Source organism: Vanessa atalanta, chromosome 23 (assembly GCF_905147765.1).
Source record: "Vanessa atalanta chromosome 23, ilVanAtal1.2, whole genome shotgun sequence".
NCBI lineage: Eukaryota > Metazoa > Arthropoda > Insecta > Lepidoptera > Nymphalidae > Vanessa > Vanessa atalanta.
Genome location: NC_061893.1, coordinates 4,930,562 through 4,958,387, shown reverse-complemented (window position 1 = coordinate 4,958,387; position 27,826 = coordinate 4,930,562). Strand labels below are relative to the sequence as shown.

The following is a 27,826-nucleotide window of genomic DNA, read 5'->3' as shown; positions in this document are numbered from 1 at the left end:
TACGATGATTTACTTACACGTTATTTCGTTATCATTTTTAATATTGCTTATTATTGATCCTGTAACCCAATATACCAACCAACGCCAACCCGCATTGGAGCAGCGTGGTGGAATATGCTCCAAACCTTCTCCTCAAAGGGAGAGGAGGCCCTTATCCCAGCAGTGGGACATTTACGGGCTGCTAATAAAAAAAAAAAACCCAATATATCTCGACTCGTATTGAATTATGATAACATAAAATACTTAAGGATATCTTGTAACAGCGATATTAATTATTTATATTAAGTTTACTGTAGAGCGATTATGTAAGAATTCAGTTCACATCTCACTCGTGAAATGTAATTACGTTGCATCTCAGAGATAATTTCATGAATTCTCATTAATTAAGCAACGTTTATTGGCATGTATTATCTGCACTATATAAATATTTCAAACTGAAGAGTTTTTTTGAACACTACAACTTTATATTGGTACCTTTATAATGATAGAATTAGAGATATGATAGAGTAATTGTGCCTTTTGATGGCAAGTTCAAAATATGGTACCTAGATGGGCTTGCACTAAGACATTTATATTAATATCAAAATACAAAACCGAATATGCAGAATAGTCCAAGCCTGTGTGAGGAACTGTTTCTTTCTCCCTCACTTTCAGTCAGGTACTGCAACCCGACACAATCGGAGGCAGATAAGACATAAGATTAAGGCTTTACCTGGTTTACGTGACATGGGCTTAAAACAATAGTCTTTCGGAGTTCAGATCCCGGATCCGGAAGCTCAGTAACTAGTTACTCTTCTTTAATAATATAAATTATAAATCATAATATCAAGTTCTTTGTTAAGTTGTCTTAAAATTACTTGAAGTTAATGTCTTATTGATGTACCGTTTATGTAATTTTATTAGTATATATTAAATAATTACGGTAATATATCTATTTAGTTTTCTTTATGTACGTTATGCGTTGTGTCAAATATTTTAAGTAAATAATTTTGTATATTTTCACGACAACGTCAGAATAATAAATATTTAGATTCGAGTTTACTCTTTTAATATTCATACACATGTTAACCTGTCAAAACTTGCTAACGTCATTAAGTTATTTATTTACTACACATACAACGACCAATGTAGTCAATCATTCATATTTAGTAATATATAAATATATTAAACTATCCGGGTAGGCATATGACTCCACTCCACCTTCAAAGTGGAAGTGGAGTCCAAACGCAAAGACGACCAGTACTAGTACTAGTAGCTCAGCGAGACAGAGCAGCACTAGTCGCCCTCACCATGCCGACCCGCAAGGTACCTCTTTACGCCTCGTTATTATTATTATATCGTATTATTTAATGGGAAAAATTCAGTGATTATATAAATAGAGAATTATCAATAGTAGCAATATATGAATTTGGTAGGATGAATTGCGCGTTTTGATTGGTCGGATTTTTGACAGTAGCCAAATCATAATTTCATTGATTCCGAGGCAAGCTTAAAAGACTACTGATTGTAAGGTCCTGGGTTAAGTCACTGGGTCGGGGCAATTAAAAGCTACTTATTGGGCTTTACTTTTAAGGATTTCTGAGTAGTTACATTGACAAGTAGGTAAAATGATTGGTTCTGTGATTGCACTCTCTCCAGTTGTGTTGGACAAGCTGACCTATCGGAGTTTATGATTGAACAAAAAAGTGGTTTATTTTTGCTTACTAACGCAAAGCGAGAGTGTGGCTATGCCATATCTTCCTAGAAAATTATGTATTCGCAATATATAACTATAAAAAAAGGTCTTTATACCACATCCTTAATCCGACACCTTTCTTTTTACGTGAATAATAAAGGTTTCCAGTTAAAACAGTACTTGACGCACAAAAAGTAATGACTATTATATTTCCTACTAAGTTAAAATACGAACTGGGTCAAAGGGACATTTGCGGAAGAAATTAACTTTTGTGTTGACCGTTTCAAGTGCTATTATATCTGTGTTCAATCCGTCCCTTTCTTCCATATTGATATACGTATAGATTTTCTCTTTCATACTTATATACAATGATAAATAAAACGTACCAGGTTCGAAAAGTATGAAAGATATTTATTTAGTTGATGTTCTTCAAGCTCTTAATATTTTTCTTTAAATTTTATTTATCTGATAACGTCTTATGCATACATTCGTGATACTGACAAATATAAATAAAATCGTCTGAGTTGTTATGAGTTGGGAGTCCAGAAAGTTAGAACACGAACATCAACACAAAACAATTATTTGTTTGTTAGTATAAAAGCGAAATAGAAAGATCATTTCGACACTAGCATGTACTATGCTTTTATTACAACATTCTATACAATTAAAAAAAGTGACGTTGATGTAATTCAATACTCTCACGTAATTGAATAATATTTTTCCTTTTCACAGGAACAACTAATCGCAGTATCTACTTTCGTATCTATGGAAATTATTCCGGTAAGTTAATTTGGTATTTATTATTAAATATAATTTGTATTTTTAGTTTATGGGAGTTTTGGCGTTAAGTTTAGATAATACAAATAAATTCACTTTGTATTGGAAGCTGTTTTATCATGAATCAAATGAGAATCATGACAAGTGGCCGCATTCTCCCAAAGAAATAGACATACTTCTAACACCGTAAACTCCTTAACCTTAGGATCTAAGATGCAATGTTAACGGCTATAATTACACACAGCGCTCACTCAATAGTGTTCACCAAAAATTCTAAGAAAACAAATATAAAAGAAAAGTACGAAAAATGAGAAAATAAAAATTAATTCATCGAAAGTTTTAAGCCTGTTTGATCGTTTTTCGGCTTTTAATAAGATTTATATTTGTTATTATTTTATTTTCCAAACCATGGTACTGCAATGTTTGCTCGTGAATTTTAACTGAAGATCTCGAGCTCAGATTGGGAGAAACACTAATCATTTTTATGGCATTCATTTGTGTTTAAATCTTGGTGTCAATGTACGTAAACATCGCAAGAAATTTTGACAAACCTGTCACCAAGGCGTATTGGCTCATTGTGGTCGAATAAGCTCCAAACGTTTGCCTCACGGATAGAGAAGATCCCAGCAGAGTCACCGTATTATATTTAAATTTCGAACAATTGTAAATTTTAAATTTAGAACCGTTTCAACCAGTAAAGTAGCGAGTTTCTCCCAAACCTTAATCTATTCTAAATCTATAGAATGTCAAGAAATTAAAATTGTTGGCATTTCGCCAATTCTTGTATTGCGCATTCAATTATTTTTTTCCGATCTCGAAATGGGTTTTAATCTGTTAGATTTATGAAATGAAAAGGAAATTGATTAAATTTCGCTTCATGAAGAATGCAAATTCAATGATAACGGTTGGATAAGCTTATATTTCTCATTTATTCAAAACTAACATTTTGATATAATTTCATAGCGTTATTGTTATCTTTTGTAGATAACTAATCGGAGCAAAAATGAGGACAGTTATGTATTTAGTTGATTAAATTTTCTCTCATAATTTATTAGGAATTTTCGTTAAGCGCATCCATCACTTAAACACGTAAGCTCTTTTTTTTTGTTCGTAAAGTAAAGACATTCAGATGCATCCCAATTATGTTAAAAAGCATGCGAGCCACGAGAGATATCTATACCAATGTTAGTTGCTAGGTCAGAACGTTTTGACCCACAATCTATCAGGACCCATCAACTTAGTAGCCGCTTTGCTGTCCGTTGGACTTACTAAAGCGGTCTTGCCTCTTAGCACAACACCTTAAACCTGAAGTTCCCTAATCTTAACAACGGTATTGTAATTATATTAGCATTTTTTTTTAGCATTAGCCTGTAAATTTTCCCACTGCTGGGCTAAAGGCCTCCTCTCCCTTTGAGGAGTAGGTTTGGAGCATATTCCACCACGCTGCTCCAATGCGGGTTGGAGGAATACACATGTGGCAGAATTTCGTTAAAATTAGACACATGTAGGTTTCCTCACGATGTTTTCCTTCACCGCCGAGCACGAGATGAATTATAAACACAAATTAAGCTCATGAAAATTCAGTGGTGTCTGACTGGGTTTGAACCCGAAATCATCGGTTAAGATGGGCCACCATAACCACTGGGCCATCTCGGCTCTTAACGATATATGAATAACATTTAATTTATTCATTTATCGTTAGAATTTAATTTACAACAGTTACATTTGTACGGGTTTATATTAACTATACTAGCCGCCGTATGTGAATTCGCCCCTGTTAAATGGTACTGCTCCGTCTTTATTCTGTAAAATATAACGACAAAAAATTAATCCTAGGATCCACTTTATAATATTACTTTAGATAAGGTTTAAGAAAATCATTTATTAGTAATTATCTTGTATGTCTTTTATATCTTAATTTATGTTATGTTAAAATTAAAACTATTTTGGATATATTTTCACACGACTGCCCAAAAAAGAAGTTAAGGAGTCATATTTTCATGTATGTATGTAAGTTTCTTTAATCCACCCTAACTTTTAAAGACGTTACAGATTTGGATGTATCTTTAGAAAATTTACATCACCTCCACTGTAACTGGCTATAATTTATATATTTTAAAGTTAAAAAAATGTATGTTGATTATTCCATTTATCCCTTAGAAAATAAATATTGGAAACAATAAAAAACTGTTTGCAAGACTTATACACACATACTGTGAATGTGTATGTATACTGAGAATGTGTCATTATCTGCTTATGTAGTTGTAGTATATTCTACTTGTTGTCGCGGCAGATGCATCAGCAAGCTCCAGGTAATTGAATACTGTATAATGTTCTGTACCTGTTATAAACTCACTCACACTTAGACGCGAGAGTGTGTAGCTATTAATTTGCCGTATCAATCTATTTGATTGTTATAATCCAACGTAATCGTCACATAATTTGATTTCGAATTGACATAGATTGTGGGTAAGCTATACGGTATTTGCTGTTATGATTGTGTATCTCGGTTTCTAAAATTTAGCTTTTCATCATTTATTCTTAGTGTAGATTGATTATTAATGAGTGTCACACACACACACACACACACACACACTATATATATAAAATAATATTTATCTAAGACATAATTGCATACTTGGTGGTAGGGCTTTGTGTAAGCCCGTCTGGGTAGGTACCATCCACATATTAGACATTCTACCGCCAAACAGCAGTACTCAGTATTGTTGTGTTCCGGTTTGTAGGGTTATACGATGTAACTACAGGCACAAGGGACACACAAAATTTCCCATTGATGGCGCATTAGCGATGTGAGGAGTGGTATATTTCTTACAGCGCCATTGTCTATGGGTGATAGTGACCACCATTTGCTCGTCCGCTAACTTAAACCATAAAAAGAAAACAATAATTATATATTTAGGGCACTATATTTCAAGCAGTATTAATTAATTAATAATGTGATTAAAATTTATTTATAGCATCAAAAGTTGCAAATTTCTACTGTTAAATCTTAAACTTTATCTTTATTATCTCAATTAACTCGATCTGTGGATCGATCGCGAACCAATGAAGTAGATTCGAGGCACGTCTTTAAAAGTTTGACTATCTAAAGAATTAACAATTATGGCCGGGAAAGGTGAAGAATTTTGATGATCGTAGAGGTTTAGCTTTCGAAAAATTACACTTTAAATTTAAACTTACCGCTTACTTAACAATTTAGGAAGATTTTTGGGAAATTGAGCCGAGGGTTAGCGGACTGGTCAACCTTAACCGATGATTGAATAAGGACATCATGACCAAATCTGCATTTGATTGATGAAAATTTGCCCGATTTATATTTATTAGCCCGCATTGATGGAGTGGTGTGGAGGAAGCTCCAAATATTCTCCCTAATAGGAGAAGAAAAGACCTATCAGCAGAGGAAATAACAATAATAGTAATAGTAACAAAACACAAGCTGGTACTTTTTTTTAAGTCAAAAAAGTATCGTATTATTATTTGGTGGAATAACGTATTACGCACAAATGATAGCGTTGACTAAAGATTGTTGACATCGTTCAATATATTGTTAACTCTGACTGAAAGACAATTTTTATAGAGCAAATGACTGAATTGTCTGAAGTGCACTAGATTCCTTAATTTTCTAAGCTTTACAAGTCGGAACGTCTGCAGAACTACTTCACAGCTCTTAAAAGTTTACTTATCCAAGAAGTCTTAACAAGTTTGTAGATATTTTAATGAATAATTTTGCTGCACAATATTTCTTACGTCAGATTAAGTTTTCTATATCTAACAAAACTACTTAAGAACTGGTTGTATCTGTTTTATAGTTTCGTTAGGCGGACTTGAAGAGGCCACCTGATGGTGAGTGGTCACCACTGGCCATAGACAATGTCTATGCACCGATATTGAAATTTTAATAATTTATCATAACAATTTCATCTACAACAACAGTATTATCTTTTACAAAATTTTGTGAAAATATACAAACTTTATCTTCGAAAGAATGTCAAAATACCTTAGTAATAGTGTTTTATAGTTTTGTAAACTAACAAAGTATGGAAATATATTGAAAGCAACAATGTAATAAATCGTGTAATCATTAAATACATTAGTATGTGTATATAATGCTAAGTTGAATTTCTAAGGTAGTTTTTCCGAAGTAGATTTTAGACAATGATTTATCGTATGTAATGTTCCTATATTGATTTCGAAATTGAGTTTGACTATAAAACATTTTGCCACGCAACATAATATGAATACATGAAAAATTAAACGATAAAAGAGTTTAAACAATTATTATATTCGATTTAACGTCATGACAAGTTTTCACATCCATGATTGTAATAACTTCACAAATATTAGTAAATATTTTACTTGGTGGTAGGGCTTTGTGCAAGCCCGTCTGGGTAGGTACCACCCACTCATCAGATATTCTACTGCCAAACAGCAGTACTCAGTATAGTTGTGTTCCGGTTTGAAGGGTGAGTGAGCCAGTGTAACTACATGCACAAGGGACGTAACATCTTTTCCCAAGGTTGGTGGTGGTTCCTCTTACCAATTCACTGGAATTATTATTGCATTTTATTTTATATCTATAAGATCATTTTAATAATATCATTGATATACAATTTCTTTTAAGTTTAATTTTATTTCTTATTTGATGTAAGTTTAATAACTTTCTCGTTATTCGGTCAGGTTATAAATAAAAAAACAGATGGAGAGCGCTGAAAATTAAAGTGAAGCAAAAAAGCGAATACAAACTCCCGTTAGAGCCAAATGACGTGTTTTTTTTTTGTTATACGTCCAAAGTAATGCGACTTTAGTTATGTCGTTTGAGTGCTGAAGTTCTTAACACATTTGAACAAAATATGGAATTTCATTAAATGGGTCTTTTTAAATTAATTCTAAAATATCTATTCCAATTTTTTATTTCCGTTACTGGTGACTTGGAACTAAAGCCAGATAAGTGTAGATGCCAAAATGATATATTGTATTATAGCTAGCTTTCCGTTCTGACTTCAGGTTTACTTTCTGATCGTAGAGCCACTTACCGGGTCCAATCTAAACCAACCGACACAAATACACATAAAAAAAAAATTGAAATTGGTCCAATCGTTTAGGAGTAGTTCAGTTCGTTCGTCAATTTTATCAAATTATTACTTTATTGGAGAAAAAATTGTATTTTTTCATTTATTCATTCACTCACACTAGCGCATATTTTAAAGCGCTGTCACGCATCATGGTAAATTTCTAGAAATACTGTTCATACCATCTGCATTTTTTTTATTAATTCTGTGATGGTTTTTATCTATATATTTAAAACCTTGTATCACGTTTTAATCTAAAATGATATCTGTTAAATACATATAAAATGAAATGAAACATTCATAGTTTACGTACATACCAATGACAACAATCATCATGTCAAACTTAACGCATTTTATGACATTTCTTTTTTTTTATTGCAATAATAACAAGGTATTATCCCGATGAGCCTTTTATTTAATATCCAACGAATCAATGTAATTTAATTTTTATCAACAACGAATTACGGTCGAATTTCGACCAATGAGCGACCACTAATTATTGGAAAGGTCTGTAATGCCAGGGTTCTAATAAATTATTATTATACATTTTGTTAATTTGATAAATAATATTCATGTTCTCTATAGCTTTTATACATACCTACAACTAGAGTCGAGGATGGGATTAATTGGTACTTGCTTCGGGTGTAGTCTTCAAATTGATCAAAGACTCGTCGGTATTAGGTTTTGCTGCAAAGATTATCAGTTCTCGGATTCATACGATTACTGTGCTAAAGCTTGAAACTATATATTAACACAAACTAGTGTTGACTTTATCACTAATATGTTTATGTAGATTAGTTTTTACTTCGAATATTTATTATTCTAGATACAAATACTACTAATACAAAAGATCCTTAGCAAACGTGCTAATTTTACTGCCTTGGTGTGCGTATCAACTACGCCAGACCCTCGCGAAACGTCAATTTAGATTCCTAGTGTGCGTTCTCTGTTCTTCAATGGGTAACTGTTAACCAATATTTTTCTCGATGTGTTCTCAGCTTTGACATTCATATAGACAATATTAGATTTCTCAGATGTCTTAGGAAGGAAAATATTGACTCCAAAATTACACCAAAATTTTTATAATTTTATTAAGTTTTTAGATTTTCTTTTTTTGTATTACTCTCGAAGGTGACTTTTGTACCAGTGGTAGGGTTTAGCTATTGCACTATTGAAATCGAATTATTATGTATTGGATCCCTTGGTTGTTAGCATTGACGGTGTAAGTAGTTTATATTTGAAATAAAACTAGTTTTTTAACGGATTTAATCGCGTATATTATTTATTTTATTGCAGACTGTCTGCCCGTGACCACGAACACTGCAAAGTGCTCGAAACGTCGGGATGTTAAAATAAAATAAATAATATACGCGATTAAATCCGTTAAAAAACTAGTTTTATTTCAATGTGTAATAATCGCGAAAATCTAAGACAACATTAGTTTATATTTCTCACAGTAGCAATTTTTACGGAATAAGGTATTACTGGCAACTCAAGTGATTATCTGTTTATCTTGAATAGAATGAAGAAAAGAAAAAGATCACATTCTCAGTTGGTTACATTATTTTCTATACCTATACCGTTAATTTAAATAATAAGTATTAGGTATACTTATGTATAATTAATAATAAACTTGCTGTCTAAAATTCGAAACGCGTTTTATTTATTATCTTAACTAATATAAGGTTAAAAAATGTTATATAAATTTCATTCAAGTCTCTGGAAATTTGAAGTTCATACACTTTTTTTGCTAACAGTGTCAAAATATATTTTTGCGTCTGTTGCATCAAGCGAGTATTGATTGATGGAATCCATTAAATATTTTTGTTTGTTTTCGCTCCCTTTGTTTAGTTAGTAATTTGTAGTTGTGTGTACTGTCTGTGTATTTAAAAAAAAGACAAATATAAACTATACAACCTTTTTGTTTGTGAACAATCTAGGTTTGTACGGAGTTATCCCTGCACCATAGCAAGATTTTTTATTAAATTCATATGAAGAGTCCAAAAAATAAATTCCGGTTAAAGAAACTGACCGTCATACTTCTGCTCCTTTTTTAATAATTTTCGCTGAGTTTGGTAAAAAGGTGAAAAGGTGTGATTGTATTTTTAACGTTCTAAGATTGATCTCGTATATGAATCATTTTAATCTAAAAAAGTTAAGGTGGTATGACGGTCGAATTATCTACTATATTTACTTTTAAAATGCGAGAGTTTGAGTGGATTGGTCTGATTGGGCAATGGATTCTTGTGATATAGATTTTGGACAGGAGACTGACTTAAGTACGATTTTTTTTTAATTTTAACATAATTTAACAGTATTTTCCTACCTAAAGTTAACCTAAAGTCTTGATTTAATTTAATGTTTTTAATCTACCGCACATTAATAGTTTCAGTGAGTTCTACTTATATGAAAATTTCAACAAAGCTTTCATTGAGCTTCGCAACATAAGTCGCATCTCGGGTATCTCAACTAAGATGCTCAAACAATTAAAGTACCTCTCATCTGATTTTCTATTGCAAATACTGCATGTACTTAGGAGTTAAGGCTATAAAATTACTGACGTAATAAATTAAATCGGTAACATATTATTAAGCAGTCTTGATAATAATTTAAATTTAAAATAAAGTCAGACAGATGAAAATAATCACAATTCTTAATAAGTTATTACTTTTCCCCTAAAGCTTCTCCTATGTGTAGGGGGGGGGGGTACCCTACGTTCTTAACTCCCCCTGCTATTATGTAACACAAATTTTATGATGGTCGATTGAGTAGTACTAACTGTCTAATACATAGTTCTACTTAAAATTGTCACATATATATGTACGTTTCAAGCGACCAAATGACTACCTATAAAATTTCACATAACTATCTTCAAAGCTTTTAATGTATTCTCTATGTCACATAGCATAAAGCCTTAAGACAACACTTAGCAAGCAACCTTTTAGACCGTAGAGGCATTTTTATCTAACATAACCCCCCAGAGGGTTATTTTATTCAACAAGTGGGCACTTCTTGTTGAAACCCATGTTGAATATTTAACTTGTTTCAACCCTAAGGGTGGATGCTAAGAATTTTCAAGTAGTGCTCAACTGTTCAACAAGCCGTGTTATTAATGCAGCAAAATTATATTATCTTACGTTATATCCTAGAGAAATTACTCTATAAGCTTTTACAACAATAAACTCGTACGACGAAATATCAAATAAATTGTTATACTTACTTGGTAATTTTTACTATACAGCTCCACTTTGATTGATTACATTTGGTCTTAGTTTTTATTAAATGTTTGCTGAATTTATCATTACAAAACATCAGGTTAATTATAACGCACCGTGTAATATAACGGTTATTATTATAATTATTTTAGTGTACTTTAGACTAAATAACAATTTGATTTAAATTCCATTAAAAACAATGTTATGTTAAGGGATATTGATAAAATACACGCTTTATAAAACACCGATACTGTTAGGGTATACTGATATATAATTAATTTAATTAATGTATAATATATCATAATTGGTATAGGCTTTTATGTGTATATAATTAGGTTACTTTATTTTATACATAGTATAGGTACTATATCCTCGTACAATTTTTTAAATATTCTTTTTGTAATTTAAATTTCGTAGTTTATAATAATTTAAAACTATTATTAGTCATTTTTTATCACATATCATCCCCTAAGAGTGTCTCTGAGAGATCGTTTCTAATGTTATAATGATTAAAAAGCCGAGCAAATTTGAGCTGGACTCGCGCACTGAAGGTTCCGTACCACTACACAATACTAAAACAACTCACGTGTTCCTGAGCAAAAAGCTTCTTGACTGACAGACAGACAAAACGATGCACGGACGGACGGACGGACTTTTTTCCTTTAGAGGTACGGAACCCTAAAATCTCGCACTAGTGTAAAATTGATGTGTACCGATTAATATTTCAAAATAATATTTGTATAGCTGTTGGTCTTATCTAATTTGGGAATGAAATGATCACCTCCAGGCTGTTTCAAATAACTAAAATTGTACATGGAAAATGGTTAAAAAAAAAAAAATATCCCGCTGAGTTTCTTTCGCCGGTTCTTCTCAGGTCCGAGGTGCTAAATTCCGAACCGGTGGTAGATTTTTGACAATCAATAAACAAGTGTAAACACTTCTATATTGAATAATTATTTTTGACTTGACTTTGACTAATAATTACAAAGCTGGCGAGTATAATTTCTAAATAATTTACTCGCAAGACAGAAATAATTAGTACTTAGGCATAATTATTTCGTACCCTAGGTTCGTATCTCGAATAAGACGTACGCTTTGTAGTTATTCTATGTAGTTAAATTTTATATTGTAATAATTAAATTGCTTACAAGTTTATTATTTCTACTTATTTACATCAATTATAATAATAAAGTAGTTAAGTAAGTTTTCTCTTTAGTAATATTTATTGTATATAGTACAATAAATATTACTAAAGAGAAAAAAATCACAAAAATAAGAATTAAAAGAACTGTTAACAATTACTGCTGTGTCATTCCGTCCATTGCATAACAGTGATTGATATACAAGCAATTAAGTCTGATGGCGATCATCCTTAGTATGCTGTTGGTGCTGCCACTGACTTTACGCACTAGGGTTGCGCATCTTTTACGCATAGTGGCATTATGCTGTATCGTTTTAGTAAATGGTGAAATTTTTAAAAACTACTTTCCTCATCGGCGTTAATAATGATTGTAAATGTCTTATATTTATTCATTCTGAATATATACACATTATTTCAATAAATATGTTGTTAACATTAAAATATTTTACATGTAACAAAAAATTCACATGTTTACAATTTTTTTTAAACAATATATATAATATATTATGTTGAAAATAAAAAAAGAGCATAATTTCAAATGTAAACTTTAAATCAAAACTGAAGTACCGGTTAACATATATTTATCTATTTTACTGCAATAATTAACCCCCTTGATCTGTGTATGATAGCAGCTATCAGCGAGGAAATTTTATAAATAAATTGTTAATTATTCTTTATTCGAGAATTATTTTTTGAGATATATTGAAGCAAAGCGATTTGATCATTTAGTATTATGATCAGTGTTATAGTTCGGACGGGTAAATGGGTCATCTGATGGCAAGTAGCCCCCACCGCTCATAAACATTGGCGCTGTAAGAAATTTTAACAAATGCGCCTCCAACCTTGGGAGCTGAGAGGAGTTGTTATATTTTTTTTTGCCTGCCGTTACACTGGCTCAGCCACTTTCAAACTGGAACACAGTAATACTAGTACTGTTGTTATGCAGTAGAATATCTGATGCGTGGATGGTACCCACCCAGTCAAGCTTGCGCGAAGCCCTATCAAAAAAGATATTTGTAACAAAAAGAAGGATCTTATACGTTCGAAGTTTGAAAATGCTCACATTATAGTATTCACGGAAATTCTCAAAACGAAGATGATATTACATTTTGAACGAGATCGCGATATAATTCGCTATTTAAATATTAATGCGGTCTGAACTGAACCGTATTTTAAGACGGCTCGATTTTTATATTTTCCGATTTATATATACATACACATACTTTTACAGACAACATAATATTAGATTAATAATAGTAATAAGTTTTCCTTTGTGTGTCAATCACGTGATAATGTATCAGTATGAGGCGAAGACGCATCTACGTGGAGTCGCCCGTAGATGGTTATAGGGTTTTCATATTTTTAATTCCGTTAACCCTTCATGTGCGTAGACATGACAACGAATGCCAGGTGCTGTTGGTAGTATTCTCTCGGTTACGTGTGTATGAAACTCTTTCATTTATGAAATGTGTTCTCAATTCCATAGTATCATGTGAGTTTCGTATTTTAATTAATAAATGTATAAGGATAAAGAAAACTTCAATAAATAATCTTAAAACTTTTTATACGCTTTTATCCATATATAAAAACAACAGCTATACCGATTTTATTTAGATATATTAATCTGTACACAGCAATTTTACACTAGTGTGAGATCTCCCACTTCGAATACGGTGAAGGTCATAAGAAAATCAACTCGGACGATGATTCTTTATGAACTAATTCGAAACTCACCGCAAAAAATGCTCTTGAAATGTCAGAAATGAGTATATTATTGACTGTAATATTAATAACGTTTAATATTTCCTATGATATACACATTAAAATAGAGTATCATTGTAAGTAGTCAAATGGCACGATTGAGATAACGAATTGCATTGCTGATGGATAAGTTTTGAAGAAATGATAATTACGAATATAGCTTTGTTTTGTATTTTATCTCAACTAAGACAAAAATTTAATTTACATCATTCAGTAGATTCTACTAAGAAGATAAAATAAATCATTAATAATAGTGTATTTATAAAACATTTTAATTCCGTCTTTTAAATATGAATGATACCTATAAAATACAATAAGCTAGTTTAAATAATGTATTGTGTATTGTTACCTATATTTATTTGTATTGTAATGTATATTGTGTAGTGTTATTTGTATTTGTATTTTTGTCAATGCTAATATCACAGAGTTATATTTTTTTTGTTTATATTGAGGAAGTAATCACCGCAACTAATTATACAATTATAAGTATTTTATCACTGGTAGAAAGCATTCTAGATATAATGTAGCAACATTATATCTGAGCCTTATAGGGTATAAAATATCATTTAAGTTTTTAAAGCCGATTCTGGTCGCTGGTTAATAAATTAACTTAAACTAATCAACATACAAGGGCTATTCCTTTTGGAATAATTAAATATAGCATATTTAGCTTTTGTTATAAACTTTAAGCATTGACCAAAAAATCTCCTAAGCCCTTATTTTCCTTCCGACATTAGACATAATAAAATTTATATCGTTCGTTCATATTGAAGAAAGGCTATCATAATAAAAGTACAATCTCAGTCCGCAATCTGTAAAAACAAATCATCAATCCTTCTTTGTAAGATATTAGGTTGATTGAACGTTGAAATTAATGAATTTTATATAAATATTTTCTATGCTAAGCTACAAATCATAATTTACGTTACTCCAAATGAGGATTGTCTTCCATCTAAGTGAATTTAATACTATCAGAAAGGGAGGAATTTTTTTGACGATGTTATTTTTGATGGAAATAAATATTTCAATGAATTGCAGTCCAGTTTGTAGAAGTTCTTGTGATTATCCGCTAATAAAGCTGAGGTTTTTTTGCCGGTTTTTCTCAGGTCCAAGGTATTAATTTACGAACCGGTGGTAGATTTTTGACTATCAATAAGCAAGTAATACTTCTATATTGAATAAAGATTTTTGACTTTGATTATAATAAAAATTGTGAAGAGATGGCCCAGTGGTTAGAACGCGTGCATCTTAACCGATGATTTCGGGTTCAAGCCCAGGCAGGCACCAATGAATTTTTATGCGCTTAATTTGTGTTTATAATTCATCTCGTGCTCGGCGGTGAAGGAAAACATCGTGAGGAAACCTGCATATGTCTAATTTCAACGAAATTCTACCACATGTGTATTCCACCAACCCGCATTGGATCAGCGTGGTGGAATATGCTCCAAACCTTCTCTAAGGAAGCCTTAGCCCAGCAGTGGGAAATTATTTTTTTATTTTTTTTAGAAAAAAGTAATTACTCTTGCGCCATTCCAAGGTGTGGAGTGTCCTTACGGCTTTTGTAGCGCACAAGTGCAACTCATCTTAGACTACTTAAGTTATAATAGGAATGTTTTGGATCGACCGTAAACTTACTTAAAAAGAAAAAAGAAAACATTTATGTACATTAACTTTTTCTCATTTATACATACGTTCCGTTTCACGCTTAACGTAATTAAATAATCATTTACAATTAATCTCTTTATTCTTCGTAATGACTGACTGTAGATGACTGTAACAAAGAAATATCCCTATATAGATTGAAATCAATAAAACTTAAAACAATTTCCATAACGTTGTACTAGAATAGAAACTGTTATTATCACCGTATTAATAATTCTAATGTAATTCTAGTACTGCTTCAAGAGTTCCGTACGTTATATAGGACTGCTCATATTAGCTATGGGAATTAATTGTCATGTGCTAGACTTTATTGTATACCGATAGTAAATTGTTTGAAACTTGTACAAACTTCACGTAGAAGCCAAGTTCCGACCCTAATTTGATATACAACTTCGGTTTACTTCAATCTATAAGTTCAATAGATAATTTCGTTTGATTTCCAAGGTTTGATATTGAAAACAATATATTAAATTTAACACCCGCATTTATGTTGTCTTTAAATTAACCAATAAAATTATCTATGATCAGCATTATCAACCAATTAGTGCAATCGTGGAACTATCCAATTGCTTTGTTTGTCAAATTGAAAGCAGTGTAACGTATACTTGGTATCTGTTGAAGTAGATATTCAATTAAACACTTTTTTTTATTAAAATCCGTCAGAACTACGAAGTACATTTTCTTTTTTCATTTGTTTATTCGATGCAGGATTGTTTTTCTTATTTCATGATGACGTCAAAACAAAATACACACAGTCGTTAATTAAAAATTGAAAAATGCGACACTTCTGTGAAAATCTATTTTTATTCTTGAGCGTATGCAAATATACAGATAGGATAAACACGTTACCTACCTCGGCTAAGCTATAGTGCAACAGTGAGATGCATTTAAAATGAGAAAATAAAACGACCAATGGTAATTTTTTCCAATAACATTTTGAATTTAAATGATCTATCGCCCTCGGCTTTGCTCGCTTTTTAGGGGCTGTTCGTCATGTGCTAGGCATAAAAAGTAAAGCCAATATCCTGTCTTGGAATTCAAGTTGTCTTCATAACAAATCTCATCAACTTTGGCTCAGTGGTTTGGCCGTAAAAGAGTAACAGACTGACAGTCAGAGCTACTTTCGCATTTATAATATTAGTATAGATGTCAGTTCTACAAAAAGAACAATATAAATGCTGGATAAATCTTATCTAATATTTGAAGACTTGGAGCTTATTCAAACAAGCTCCGAACTCCGGATTAGTGGTGTCGCATGTGTACAGTATTAAAAAGAATTATAGAAACAAAATTAACATTAAACCCTTCCAGCTACGTGTAGGTACCATTTATTAATTTAAGATGTTCCGTTAAGTTTCACATGTTTTATCCACTGGGTATCTTCGCCTGTAATAAGAAAAACTTACTTTGTTCTAAATTTATGCCCATTTACTGTGTTCAATAAATATTCTATTTTGTCGAAGTAAAGGGGAAAATATCTACAGAAGCTACGATTGGCTCTCTACTTGCCGATCAGTAGGCTACCAATAACTGATAGTACATCGTTTCATGAGTAGAAATAACCAGGGCTTAATTTTTTTTTAAGAAATATAAGTTAACTAATTATGTTTCTAAGTTATAAATAATACGACAGAGCCTCGGCATTCCGACAAGATGGTAAGATGAATGTACGTTGGGTATTAAGTAACTTAACAGATCAACAACAGTATTTAAATGTTATAGCCTGTTGGGCTATAGCTCCTCACTATTTGAGAACTTGGAAAGTTGCTCCAATGGCAGTTAATTGGTGTACTTAAGATATTTGTAGAATATTACTATTTAACATACATGACATAATATTCTATATATATAACACTTTTTTTTCTCTGTGCTTTAATCACGTGAAATCTATAAAACTATGAGATTATGACCAATCAACGCGTTATCGTCCGTACATAGGCCGTTAATGATTTGAATTCAGTTTATCCATCCCTTCGGGTTTATTTAATGTTCACCGAAGCGAACAGGTAACGGCAAGTATGAAATATATTTAAAATTGAAAATTTATTTTCATTTTACATTTTCCTCTACCCTATGAGTGTAAAGTTTTCTATGCATATATGTTTGAACTTACTTTTACTTAATAAAACTTTGCATTCCCAACCTCATGTTAAATAAAGTTCATGATTTAAATTATGCAAATGTAATTAACTTTAGTGTAGGTATTTTAAATGCTCAATATTGTTTTAAGGATTTGAAATAACTACCACTAGCGAAACATATTCTTAAACTATTCAAAGTAAATTTCTTTATAACTTTACAACTAGCGTGTAGACGTTGTTATTCTAGTTCTCAACTTGATTCTTAGAACTCATAAAATTTGACTTTTATATATGACTCTCACGTTTACATTATTTTACTACTTTTAAGAAGGTTGCCAGTTACAAATAAATGCTAAAACATCGAAATTAGTCGTATGTTAACTTGGATGGCATAAAAAAAACTTATTTATAAATAAATTAATAGTAAAATATATTTTTATTTGGATTATTTTGTCTGTGCTGTTAGCGATTGAATTGTTCCTTTGTCTGGCGTCAATCCTGAGATAAGAATCAGATCGAAAAAAAATTCACTGTCATTGGAATAGAAAGAAAATATTAAATTTCAAATTGGCGTAAAAAGCTGTTCTTATTTAGCTTCCACTGGGTCCACAGGACCCACTGGGTCAGAACAAAACGACGCGGTAGCTAAGGCTACCGGGGAGGAACAGTCCGGGCAAGGAGGAATTCCTCGAGGCCCGTACCCAGTTCGGCCTTGGCTGAACAGGAAGACCAAGTAGTAGCTTGCAAGTATAGAACTAAACAAGCTATTAAAAAAACCAAATTTTTTGATATAACAAGCATGAATTTATTGTATTATATAGTTACAATTTCATTGTATGCCTTTCGAAATAAAAGTTGCCTTGTTAAGTATGCTTTTATAAGCACTTTTGAACCGGTTCAAAATGTAGATTGTACCGAGAAGAACAGGCAAAAAACTCAGTAGTTATTTCTTTTTTCAATCTTTTGAGATACATAACGTGAGTTAAATAGAACTATATTATAATATAATATAATTATTTCGTATCAGTATTTATAGTTTTAATTTGCAATTCTGAAGAATAACTAATAACTTCTCTTTTTGTTATTTTGGACTAACTTTCTCAAAGTTGGCAACCCTGCTGTTATTCCAGCGATTACTTTTATTATTATATAAGTTTGATAGATCCTACAAAAAGATTTTATATATGAGGCCTTTTACAGCTTTTTACCCTTTCAATTTTGGTAGAAGCGTATCGTTATAAATATAATGGTAAAACATTACTTGGCGTTTATTTCGACTGACTTTCTTTAACGAGGCTGATTTTTTTGATTTGCCTCATTTGTGTTAAAAGTTCATTTGAAGTTTGATGATGATTAAAAATTGAAGTGAGGAAACCTGCTTCATTCGTGTGAAATATCCACGTGTCTCTATCAACCTGCATAGGCGCAGTAGGGTGCAATAATCACCAAACCTTCTAAAATGGAGTTTTGCCCAGCAGTGGGGTAATATAGTTTTGTAACCTAGTGCTATGTTTACGTTCTAAACTTCTAAAGCCTCCAAGGTTAAATTTTGTTTCTAAGTGTTTATGTGTGTCTTTCCTTAAAATGTATAGGGATAGACACTCCTATATATAGAAGTAATCGAAATACTTCGTCTGTTGAGTAGCTGGATGTACGCTTTATATATGTGAAAATAATAGTTTTACAACATTATACTCCGGAAAGCATTTATAGGACTGCTGTTGGAACTGACAACGAGAATGAGGAAATCAAAAATGAATTTATGTTTGTGCACACACTTATAAACTAGAATGTTTCCTATGGAGTTGACTAGCTGTACTTTCATTTCAAATTATCTAGCAAAAATATGACTTATTATATAGTCTCCAAAAAGATCGAATCGTCTAATGTATTAATAAAACTTCGACTTATAATGGATTATTTCGTGCAAAAAATCATGTATAAAACAAACACCATTCGTTTGGAAAACCATTTTTTGTTTAATTATATAAATGAAGATAACATAGTAAATTAAAAATGTAATCAGAAAGGGCAATGTCCATTTTTGGCCTAGCGTGAACAAGCTGCTATCAAAAAAACAAGTTTATGAAAAAAATAATATTAATTTTTAGCTAGCCATTCTATTGTTGTTTGAGTGTACATTTGTATTTTATTGAAAAAATATTTTTAAAGTATCTTCATTGATTTGCTTTATTGATCCACGTTTTGTGTTACCAGCAAGATCAAGTAACGATTGCGTCAAATCGAATCATCTCGCAGTACTTAATACAACTATAAGTATTTAATACAAAAAAAAATAATAAAAATATTTGTTTTAATTAGTTTCGTCATTTAAAACGTTTTATAAACTGAAATATGAAGAATGTTAAACGTAATCATATCTGTTTTCGATCGATTTTGTAATTATTTTTTTCTAATGCAACACTAATAAAACAAAAAAAATACAAATTGACATTGGTATGTCACAGACTGATTTTTACATTCGCTTTGTTTTCCTACATTGAGAGTGTTGATTTATTGTGGATTTTCTTTCAACGATTGTTTATTCATTATGGACTCCGACCTATCTTTTTCCAATGACCCCGGCACATCTACGGACCCCGAATTTCGCTCAAACGATGACCCTGGCTTTTGTATTATGGACTCCGAACATAGCATAAACGATGACCAACACTCACGTAATATGGACCCCGAAACTAGCTCCATCGCTAACCACGGCTTGAATATGGACATTGAACAAAACCAAAGCGTGTCTCATAATAGTCTGCACACAGAAGAAGTGACTTCTTGCCAATCCGTATCTCTGAGATGCATAAACTGTGGAACTGATTTGATAGAGCGAAGGCGACATAGTCTAGATCTTAATCAGGTTCAGTCAATACATATTAATAACATATGATGTCTCAGAATAAAAATAAATCATTAAAAATGTTGTTTTATTTCGTTTTAACCTGTTTTTCCTCACATGACAAAAATCTCTTTTTAAACATTTTGATACAAAATTAAGTTCATATTCTCATTATTACTAGTTAGTGCTTTTAAACTAATTACAAAAAATATGATAAAATGTCTGTTCACGTCAGGCCAAAGTCCCCATACTAAGTGGACAATCTCCTTTTATACGTTATTAATCAAAAAGGTAACCTTGTTCAGTGTTTTGACAGTCGGTTTTTAAACACTGACAGTACTGTCAGTAATTAAAATTATTCGTGAAACTTTATCAATATTATTATTTTATTACATTTTAATCTCTTTACAGCCGCTTGACACATTAAGTCACTAAAACTATAATTTGTGAAGCTCAAACAGCTCCAACGCAGAGTATTACACTCTTCATGACGAGACCTTCACAGATTTATACATTATTCAACGTTGGCTTTCTCCCAAGATGAGTTATCATTTACACTCCAAGCGGTGCCAATATCGGAGTAGCCATGAGTCTAAAATTGTGGAAAACAAAAGGTTATTAACAGACCGGTTTTACTTTGACAGGTGATCCGGAATGATGCTTGATGAGACGCGTTCGGTTGGAAACAAAACTTTTTCAAATTTCCAAAGGACAAACGAATTTTAAACAAAGTAACAACGAAGAAGTTATTCACAAATGAAACATTAATAATTGACTGATGGGCTCTTTTGTCATATCAAATAGCCAAGCGAATCCTGTTGATGCACCTTGGACCGCACCACTCTCATATTTTATACTGCCTCACTCATTCTACTTATATTATATTATAATTTTTCTACACGTGATATGAACAATCGTATGACTTATATATGTTTTAGATTTTTATAATACGATTTCTACATCGTTACGACTTATTTATTAGTATGATCAATATGTTTATTTGATTAAACCATTAAATTTCTCCAACTGTGATTTTTGTTATATTTTTCACCTTAACAAAATTGGCGCCCAATATGGGTCTTTACATAGCAAAATTAAAATGATGAATCGAACTGCATAGGTATTAAAATATATTTTTTTTTTTATTTATATCGTCTACTACCTAGTCATTGTTTTACAGTTTTCACCGTTACCTCGTTACTTTTCTAAGAAAGCTTTTAATATTTCAACGTCTAATAAATTTTTAATGAGATACGAAATTTAATTGCTTATAAATATTAATAATATTTTATTTATTTAAATAAGTTTTACTTACGATTTGGTACTTTTTTATAAATTATTAATCAATCATATGTCAACGTGTCATAATTGTAACATATAGAAACGTCTTAAAATAATAACTAAAAATAATGCAATTTAAACATTAAATTATTACGTAAGGGTTAAAAATTAAACGCTTTATTAGAAAAGTTATAAGCCCTGTACTCGTGAAAACTCTAAAATGAAAACTTTTTTATTTTACTTCTAAATGTTGCCCACGTTGTACACTTTAAAAAGGTACAAGTTAAAATACGTAAGAGTAAAAACGCAAGATATTAAATTATCGTTTGTTTTTTGTATAAAATAATTAGAGAATGTTACTTTGCAAATTTAACATTCGCTTTGTTTGAAAATAAATAATGTCTTGTGTAAAAATAAGATATAGATTATCTCAATCGTTTCCTTAATTAAGGTTATTGAAATTAATTTAATTTACGTCGTAATTGAATCGTTTTTTTTTATACTATTGGATAGAGAAATTACTTGTTTAGAGTTTTATTATAAAGGTTCACTGTCGTTCTGTAGTGAGATAAAAAGCTTGTCCTACAAATTGATTCGACAGGCAAAGGGCGTGGGCGGTACCAGCCTATCGTGGGCTATTAATCATGTTTGACTCAATTAATCGTGACGGTAATAAAGGATTCCAAATATGTGGGAGTGCTTAGGGCACGGTTATTGGGCTTACATAAAAAAACATTACATAAATGTATTTTTTTATTCAGTCAAAAATTTTGAAGTATGCTTGGAAGGTCAGACGGTTTGTGGAATTCCGATTGTTTGAAAACACAAGTGACAACCCATGGATAGGCCATTATTGGTAGTCCTCATTTGATTCCACGGATGGCAGTTGCTTGCACCTCTAAAGCGTAGCTAGCGTTAGGACAATCTTGTTCAATGTTGAACAGTTAACGATGATTGCCGTAAAAAACCTTTTCATAGTATTTTACTTCTCTTACAAACTTCATCTCCAAGTAATCATAAATACGAGTAGATTATGTCATATTCCTAGGTCCCTGTCAATATTTTTTCATTTATGATTTTTGTCAAGTGTATCTATCTATGGAGCACCTGATTCCACAATCGACATAAACAAAATCACTATCACTAACAAATCAATACAAATTATATTCTAAATATATTGACTTGATTGATTGTTAAAAAAATATCTATTTTATAAATAATACGAAACCATTAATTTACCATTCCTATTTCAGAACTTACTTGAATAGATCACAGTATTGTGTTCTTAATATTGTCAATGTTATTACTAATTTTTCCTTAACGGTACACACTTGGGTGAAATAGCTTATCAGGCGCGCTCCACCGAATTACAAGTGGAGCAATGACACGAGGATGGCCATCACAGAGATTTTAATGAATAGAAATTGCTAGTTTACACTGTAATTGCACTGCTAGTCTTGGCTGCAAATTTCATGGCCAACTTAAAAACTTAAGCCAAGTTTTCAAGTTGGCCATGAAATTCTTTTTTCATATCGTTGATCCCGCATATGAACGCTCCTCGATAACATTGAACGTCCCATCGGATTACAAGAGTCAGGAAATAGAGCGTCACCAATGTTCACGCACACACTTGCGCACTATATTATTTCCTACGCAGTTAGCTCGTCTGTTAAAATTGGCCGGCGTACCGAAATCGGTCAGAACGACATCATCATAATTATGACAAACGATTTTATAATAACAGTTAACAACAATACGCGACTCGCTTAAGCTGCTATTTAAGCTTGTAAAAAAAAAGGTCATTATTGGAAATTGCTAAGAAAAATAAGCATTCATTCGTATTTGTTTTGTTTATCTAGGAAATAAAAAGGCGAAATTAAACGATTATGGTAAGTTGAAGAATTTGTTACGTATAAAATAAAAACCTTTGTAAATAAATTATACATCCATACATTTAAAATTGGTATTTCATAATCGGAACTAATATTTATATCTCATCGGAAATCAATTATAATATAGTAAAGTGTTGTGACCTACTTACAGCATATGAATATCAAGTGGTTTAGTTGATTGAGAAATTATTCCAATATTTCAACGGCGACTGACTGTTTAATCAATGGTGATAATAAAAAAGATTTCATTAACAACCAAGGTTGTTATCAAAGCATATCAATTTCCTTTTATAAAATTAATAATACTGCTTTTAATTAATAAATAAAGTCGTCCTACCCTCTTTGGAATAATAAAATTTATTTATATTTATTATTATATACAAGGACACTACTAGTGTTAAAATTTTTAACTGATTTTTGTTTTTCTAAATTTATTGATAGATGGCGCTATACAATTTATTGTTATTTTTTTTAAAATCTTTTTACATGTGTCAAAATCGTTGTTCTAAAACACACTACTATTTCGATAGTGTGAATATTCGATCACATTCAAATAAAATACAGCTAATGTTACATCCAAGGAATTATTGGTTATTATTATGGCAATATCTTATAGATGTGCCAAAACTTTAGAGCAAAATAAAATAGTGAATTTGTTCTAATATAAAATATTTTAATTAAATTAAACAAGAATATGTAATTTACGCTTGTCACGAGTTATGCTTGGATGAGAAGTATTTTTTTTTTTCAAAAATTAATTATTTATTTCACAAAAATATTAATTCGTGTGTTGAAAAGCAGATCTGAGACAAAAGTGATTTCTTATGATATAAAAATTATACAGAACAAAAATCCTGCCTTAGCATTTCTATTGTATGATGAATCTATAACTAAGCTATTCCACGGCGCTGGGGTCCTGGTAACGCATAATTATTTATTGTGAATGACATTTCTAAGCACAGCTACTTATAAGTGTATAGTAAAACTGTCTCCGAAACGCATTGCTTCTTTTGGTATAAATTTCACATATATTACTTGAGTATGTAGTTTTTTCAGTTATGTATATCATAAAAGAGCCGAGATGGCCTAGTGGTTAGAACGCGTGCGGGTTCAAACCCAAGCAAGCACTACTGAATTTTCATCTGCGCAATTAGTGTTTATAATTCAGCTCGTGCTCGGCGCTGAAGAAAACATCGCGAGGAAACCCGCATGTGTCTAATTTCAACGAAATTCTGCCACATGTGTATCCACCGTATTGGAGCAGCGTGGTGGAATAAGCTCTAAATATTCTCCTTATTTCATAAAAAAAAGTCACTTGTAAACAAGAGTATTCGGTATATACATATATGTATAATAATATTGTATAAAAATCAAACTTCAAACAAACTTCACCACCAACAGTTCGAATATCCAATGCGACGTCAATTAGGAATTCGTTTTTAAATGAACCGATCGTGAATGTTTTGAAGTCGAAAGCCACCGCTTTTTATATGATCGAGTGTGTATGTGTAATGGATACGTTCCTAGAAAGATGTTTACGCGTAAACATATTTGTCTAGACGATGCGGGATGTAGGTATATCAATTTCATACCACTTTTTCTTAAGTTCTATATAAAACAAAGTGCTTTAAGATTTTGTAGTTAGGGTTTGTAAAGATACAATTACTCCATCGGCTTTATGGGCTTGTTTTTAGACCGTATCAAGCCAGTTGTTTTTAGGGTTCCGTACCCAAAGGTTAAAAAGGGGATCCTATCACTAAGACTTCGCTGTCTGTCCGTCCGTCTGTCTGTCACCAGGCTGTATCTCAAGAACTGCGATAGGTAGACTGTTCAAATATTTACAGCTTATATATTTCTGTAGTCTCTATAACAAGAAATACTAAAAATAAATAAAAAAATATTTAAGGGGGCCTCCTATACATAAATATCAGATATCAATTATGGCAACAGGTAGGCAATTGAAATATTTAAAAAATACTCAGTTGTATTTTTACTTTAACGATAAATAATAAAATAATAGATTAAAAACGCCATTTCTTGTCTATTTTTGCTCGATATCAATACAAGGTAACAGGTACTTCAAATATTCTCAAAATACTTAATTGTATATTTACTTTAATAATAAATATAATTAAGCTTTATTTAATAATTAAGTTATTCACTTTTTAGGGTTCCGTACCCAATATAAAAATTGTGTACCGACTGTTGTTAACCTAGTTAATGGTACGGAACCCTTACCCTTAACAGTTTAGACTCACCATAAAAAAAGTATTAAAAGTTGTAAAGTGATCCGTATTATATCTGTAGAAAGTCGGAGTCGTTCGTATTTTTTCTTCAGTTCTCTTATCTAATACATTTTTATGTCATAAGAAGCGCAAATAAAACACCTTTAATTGCCACTTTGGATCATAAACGATGAAAAAGTGGTCAGATTTATCTCCATTAACATATCATCAGGGTAATACTGAGAGTTTGCATAATTCCTTTTTTAAATAATCGATAGGCTTATATTTTTTTAAAAATATAATTTAACGTTTTTTTTTTAAAATCTTGAACGTGTCATAAGCCAGACACTACAGTATGTTGGGGTAAGATCGCACCGATCAAATTTCCTAATGATTATTAATTTCGTTCTCCAGACAATAAAAGCTAGTAAAACTGCTTCTATTTGAGAACAACAAAAGAGGTCGAATCAGCTGAAATTTTACAATATAATAATATGCTTATATAAGTGGTAATAGTTCATTCGCGGTCATTGACCATAGACACTGGCATTGTAAGAAATACACACATCCTACGCTATTAATACGTCACCAACCACCCACCTGTATCACGTGTGGGTAAAAATTACTGAAATGATTAAGTAATATACTTATAATACAACATTAGGCATTAAGCTCCAGTTACAGATACGCTAATCAAAGTCCAATTAACTAATTTGCCTTTAATCTGTATCGTGATTGGTCGGTACCAGCGTATAACGTAATATCCAACCAATGATCGTTCAGATTACAACGAAATAAGTAAATCTGACTTTAAAAACCGTTTCAAAGACTGTTCGTTTTCTATTTTGTTTATATTTCTTGGACAATATGCCACTGGAGACTAAATACATTAAAAAAAAAAAACAAAATACACATACTATACAAATACGTTTGAAGTTAAAAACGTAGCAGCAAAATTCAAGTCTACCCCAAGTTCAGCCATTGAGTAGAGTTATATAATACGGAGATATTTTTCACGTGACAAATAACAGTTTACGCACTGTTAGTGAAGTTTAATATAATATTTAAATTCGCACGTGACATTGGCGAAATAATCTGTGTCTTTTTGACACAAATAAAAGCCAGAAAAAAAAAAAAAAAAAAAAAAAAAAAAAATAATATTTAAATATAGAACAGTGAGTTTCGTTAACGTTATTGCGTGTTACGTATTAGGCTATTAAAATACACAACTTTCGAGAATGTTAATACATTAAGTGAGTGCTTGAGTTTGTTTCAAAAGGAACACGAACTGTTAATGTGATCATGTAGATTAGATATTGTGATTTGATTGCTTAGTTGGTTTTGTGGTAAACTTATAACGCTGTAGTCTTCGAAGTATTTTGTTCGAATGTGTTTTTTTTTTAGCATTAGCAGCCTGTAATTTTTCACTCACTGCTTGGCTAAAGGCCTCCTCTCCCTTTGAGGAGAAGGTTTGGAGTATATTCCTCCACGCTGCTCCAATGCGGGTTGGCGGAATACACATGTGGCAGAATTTCGTTGAAATTAGACAACCTTATCCACCGAGCACGTAATGAATTATAAATACAAATTAAGCACATGAAAATTCAGTGGTGCCTGCCTGGGTTTGAACCCGAAATCATCGGTTAAGATGCTCGCGTTCTAACCACTGGGCCAACTCGGCTCTCGAATGTGTTTATTATGGTAATTTTCAAATATCTACCCAATAAAAGCATTACTTCGTAATCATAGACCGATATACCCTCCAAATTAATTTACTTTTAAATATTAATTTATTTATGGATATATTGAGATACAAAATGAGTACAAAATAAACATTACACGTAGTTTACGATATCATAATCTTAATATGCGTATGATATGACAACGGAATAAATAAATTGTAATGAAAGTCACCAAACACAGAATTAAATTTATAATAATAGGATTCGAACTAGGATCTTTAAATACATATGTAATTTCCCTAACTATATCCTTGATAAGAATTTGATATTTGCAAAGTACATTAATTCATAAGCTAATAAGTTTTTATGAAATCACAAATTAAAAGCGTTTGATCGATGTTAGTCAGTTACACAGAAACACCGCCCGCTCTTTTGGTAGGCTTTTGTATTTAAAAGGTCGGGGTATCTGACACGAATATATTTTCTTTTGTGCTAC

General features: G+C 31.5%; 1 protein-coding gene across 1 annotated transcript in view; it reads left to right on the top strand.

Annotated features, from left to right (window-relative positions):
• Positions 1 to 27,826, top strand: part of LOC125073015 (5-hydroxytryptamine receptor 1-like) — a 151,144-nt gene that overhangs the window by 41,333 nt on the left and 81,985 nt on the right. The window contains exon 2 of the mRNA XM_047683676.1: positions 2,408 to 2,455. The gene's annotated coding sequence lies outside the window, so the exon portion shown is untranslated. The remainder of the gene's footprint in view (positions 1 to 2,407; positions 2,456 to 27,826) is intronic.